We start from the raw sequence: 5,399 nt of genomic DNA on the forward strand, positions 1-5,399 counted from the left end.
CCCACTTGAACTTTTTTAACATGTTGTGTCAGTGCCTCAGAGTTTCATGCATTGAAATGAAGATTTTTTTCCCACTTATCTACCCACCATACTCCACACTGTTAAGGGGAAAAAAGTTTTTATTCAGAAAAAAATGATATTAAAAATACAAAACTGAAAGATCATAATTGGATAAGTCCACTCCCCTAAGTTAATACTTGGTGGAAGCCGCAATTACAGCTGTGAGTCTGCTGGGATAGGTCTCTATCAACTTTGCACACCTAGATTTGACAATATTTGACCACTTTTCTATATAAAACTGTTCAAGCTCTGTCAAGTTCCTTGGGAAACTTTGATGGATAAGTCATGCCACAAATTTTCGATTGGATTTTGGTCGAGGCTCTGACTGGGCCACTCAAGGACATTTACCTTTTTTTTTTTCCTTAGCTACTCCAGTGTAGTTTTGGCTGTGTGTTTGGGTCTTTGTCATGCTGAAAGGTGAACTCCTGTCCCAGTTTCAGCTTTCTTGCAGAGGGCAGCAGGTTTTCCTCAAGGACTTCTCTGTACTTTACTCCATTCATTTCCCCTTCTATCCTGACAAGTGCCCCAGTCCCTGCCGATGAGAAACATCCCCATAACATGATGCTGTCACCACCATGCTTCACAGTAGTGATGGTGTTCTTTGGGTAATGCGTTGTGTTGGGTTTGTGCCAAACATAACGCTTTGCATTTAGGCCACAAATTTCCATTTTTGTTTTGGCAGACCACAAAACTTTTTGGAACATGGCTACACAATCTCCTGAGTGTTTTTTTTTTTATACTTCAAACAGGATTCAAAGTGGGTTTCTTGAGTAATGGCTTCCTTCTTGCCACCCTATCATACAGTCCAGATTTGTAGAGTTCTTGGGATATTGTTGTCACATGCACACTTTGACCAGTCTTGGCCATAAAAGCCTGTAGCTCTTGCAAAGTTGCCATTGTTGTATGAAATTGGGGCGGATTTAAATCTGTTTAAAGCATTTTAAAATAAAAAATATAAAATACTTTAATACATTTTATTTACAGTGTCATTATTTATATCAGTCTTGCTTCAGATAAGTAATTTCCATATTGCATAGCAAGTATTAACATGAATAACTTACTCAACAAAACCACTGCATGTAGCTATTATATATTTACAGAGATGAAAAATGTCTTCAGATTTTTCGGCATGCCTTTGTTGCAGCAAACATTTCAATTAACTGGAGAAGAGTACAGAGTTTACCATCTCAGATTCAATGGATAACAGAGTAAGACTGTTAAGTCTTTCTTGAACCATTTTAGCGCGTAAAGCACTTTTTATCCTTTTTAAATGTGAAAAAGACCTTTCACCACTGTAGTTTGAGACTGGTAGTGGCAGCTAAATGCATAGTGCAATAAAGACATTTGGAAAGGCTGTTTGCAAATTGTGCATGTTCATTATGGTGAGCATTTGCAGTGGTGTAGGCAGAGCTTCTAATAACACCTTGGAGGGAAGCTGCTTTACATGTGAGCACCACTGTACCCATTCTTCAAAAATCCATTCATTAAGCTCATCCGTATAGAACTCAATTAAACTGTGCTCAATTGCCCTGTCTTGGCTCACACTTGATTTGTTTATAAAGCAGGTATTATAAATGAACTTAATCCAAAGTATAATTATTTTAATTTTAGAATATATATCTCCTAGTGCACAAATACTACAGAAGGAATAGGAATATTTTATAGTTTACAGTTGTAAAAAATGACAAAAAAAATAAAAACACAATGTTATTTTTGTGGTTTAATTTCATAGTTAATAGTTTAATAAATATTGTTCATTAAACTATATATATATATATATATATATATATATATATATATATATATATATATATATATATATATATATATATATATATATATATTTTTTTTATCAATGATATACAAAGTTTGTTGAACACTGATTCAGACCAGAGGAAACTGTAAGCCAACTCATTGTTCAGTTCAGTTCAGTGTTCAGTGTGCAAACTTTCGAAAACAATATTCTTTCTTTTTTTAGTGCATTGACACATAACAGTTACGAGTGTACAATATCAGTTATAGGTAAACGATTCTGCGTAGGTTTACATTCGTATATTTAAACCTAATAAAAATGAAAAACAGAATCCCAGTAGATATAACCTTGTTTTTCCACTGTACAACTTCCAGAGCAGACAGTAAGGCGGACGAACTAGCGGCTCTCATTTTTTTTCTCCCTTCAGTTTCACACACCACACAAGTTTCTTGCAGATCCGCAGGAGCCCTTGAACTATTGTTGCACCAATTGCTTAATTTTCTACCTAATATTATTGTCATATGATATCTGTAAGTTACACTGAATATATATATATGGGGGGGGGGGGGCTGGCCTGAAAATAACAGTTAAGTCAACCGCTGCTGGAAACACTTGATCTCATAAAACGACTCAAATAATGTATTTAAAAAATGCATAAAAGGGTTAAAATTACCTTGTTCTGTCCTTATGTTGTCTTGATGACATTGCATATTTTCCATCACGGTTTCGGTAGAAATTGGGGTCCTTGTCTATGCAGTGCTGTTTGATGAAAGCATCAACAATTCACTGGGCAGCATCGAAGGAAGGCAATCTTACTGGTGTGTTTTGCAGCAGCAGGCTATCGTTGTGTTGTTTATTTGGCAAAAGGATTTCATCAAAAGAAACAGCAGCAAGTTCTTCAGAGCCATAATCAGTGTAGGCCTGACCTGCTGCCGTACTAGTATCATCAATTATAGACTCATTAGTAGTATTAGAATCATCACCAGCAGTCTCTGTGCTGTTATTAATGAAGTAAATGCTTATGGGATGCAGTTTTGCATTTTGATCTTCAACTTCTGCTTTACATCTTTTTGAGTGCCACTTAAATGTTTTCTTAATTATTTAAGAATCTCTAAATTATTTTCTTTATCGCTTGGACTTGTTCCTTCATTCTCCTAGGTTTAGACTCCCGCTCTGCACACCTCACCCGTGCCAGCAGCATACTGCGGTGCGTGGACACGCACGTACGCTGCTGACAGTGTGATATCACATGCCTTACTTAAATGACTGCAGTGCGGTAATAAAATGTAAACTACACCAGACAACATCATTATGTGGCACTTAAATATGTACTCACTTTTCAAATAGCTTGTTTTTAGAAATGTAGCACCACACTCTTAATATATAATCCATCATGTAGTTGTTATGGGCCCCTTCCGAGTGTGGGCCTGGCACCATTGTAAACCCGTAAACCTGTATACAACCCAAGCAAAGAAAAAGATTAGCTTTTGTCTGGTCCCTTTTATGCTATCCCGCATGATCCCTTGGTAAACAATTTTAGCTGCATCTATAGCTTGCAGCTGCTAACTCATTTACCTTTCGGGTCAATACGTTCCTGCAACAGAGTTTTGCTTCGATCCTGGCTGATCGACTTCCCGACCTCGGAAATTAACTGACAGGCCAGCCTGTCCAGATACTTTTCCTTTAGCTACTTAGCACCCTCACAGGTTGAGAGGGAGATTTACAACCAGAGCTCATTGTATTTCTGTCACAAGGACCTAGCAACCGAAACAGGATAGAAAGATGGTCACTGACTGAGGGCGATGATGCCGACACAACCAATAGGGAAAGGACCCAGCAACCGAAGACAGGACCAGGGCAGGATGCTGCCCGACCTCAGCAGCCCCTGCATAGGTGGTTGAGGGAAGCACAGGGGAAAACCGCCCGGCTGCAGTGGCTGCAAAAAGGGCTAACCCCAGCACCACAGCTAGGCCTGGCTCTCCTCCAGCCATCGCCTCCCGAGGGTCTGCTGCCGCCGTCACCTCCCGAGGGTCCGCTGCCACCGGCGCCTTCCGAGGGACCGCAGCTGCCCTGCCTCGCACCGCCAAAGGATGCCATGTCTGCATCTCATAAGGCTGCCTGTTGCTCCACATCGCCTGGAGCTGCCTGTGTCTTTCTTGTATCCCCTCAGGTTGTGGAGAGTCACGCTTTGCCTGGGGTTGCCGAAGTTCTCCCTTCCCCTTGGGGTTTCCGAGGGTTCCGCTTTGCCTGAGGTTTTTGAGGGTCCCGCTTCACCTGGGGGTGCTGAAGGTCCCGCATCACCAGGGTCTGCCTGTGTCTTCTTTGCCTTCCTTAGGGTCGCTGAGGATTCTGCTTCGCCTGGGGTCGCTGAAGGCTTTGCTTCGCCTGGGGTCGCTGAGGGCTCTACTTCGTCTGGGGTCGCTGAGGACTCTGCTTTGCCCGGGGCTGCTGCCTGGCTTGCACTGCCTGGGGGCGCTGCCTGGCTTGCATTGCCTGGGGGCGCTGCCTGGCTTGCATTGGCTGGGGGCGCTGTCTGGCTTGCATCACCTGGGGCCAGTGCCTGGCTTGTGTCCCCTGATGCCACTGCCTAGCGAGCTTCACTGTTAGTCCCCATAGCATGATGCTGCCCCCACCATGCTTCACAGTAGGGATGGTGTTACCTGGGTGATGTTCTGTGTTGGGTTTGCGCCAGACATACACTTTGTATTTAGGCCAAATAATTACATTTTTGTTTCATTGGACCACAGAATCTTTTGCCACATCTTTTCAGAGTTTCCCACATGTCTTTTTGCAAATTCCAAGTGAGATTTTACATGGGCGTTTTTCAGAAATGACTTCCTTCTTGCCACTCTTCCATACAGGCCAGATTTGTGGAGTACCTGAGCTATTGTTTTTTTCACCCCCCCCCCCCCCCCCCCCATTTTTTCACACATTGAAAGTGTTGAGTAGGTTATAAACGAAATGAAACAAATCCACTTAAAATGCATCAAGATTAAAAGTTTAACACAAAAAACTGTAAAAACAACGGGGGGGGGGGGGGGGGGGGGTTGAATATTTCCTATAGGCACTGTACATTTATAGTTTGTTATAGATTAGAGACCCATATATTTTGCAAATCCTATGATGCTTTCATAGGGTTTGCACAATATTGTATTACTATCTTATAAATGAAAGACTTTGTAATTAAAGGCTAATAGGAACATATTTTACCAAAGAGGTTTTAAATGACAACAGAGAGCGTGAATGTCAGGCTAAGCAAACTGCTTTAAGGGTATTCATAAACCTTTAAAACCACAACAAACAGTACATTTTGAAGAATCTGTAAATATGTGAATAAGAATTTTAATGATATTAGCAAGGCTGGATGGTTAGTTGGAAAATAACTTACAATACTAGCAGTGGAAAGCTTTGTGTTATATAGTAAAGTAAAATATGTTTCTTGCCATGGTGTATGGTCTAAGGGTTATTAAAATGTGTCATTGACATTCTAAGATTATGAACTGATAATAATCTTTACTTTTTTTTTTATACAACAGCATCTCACCCAAAAGACAAAGGACAAGAAGTTGAAGTGACTTGCTCTGGG

This window comes from Polyodon spathula, chromosome 13 (assembly GCF_017654505.1).
Source record: "Polyodon spathula isolate WHYD16114869_AA chromosome 13, ASM1765450v1, whole genome shotgun sequence".
In the NCBI taxonomy this organism is placed as follows: Eukaryota; Metazoa; Chordata; class Actinopteri; order Acipenseriformes; family Polyodontidae; genus Polyodon; species Polyodon spathula.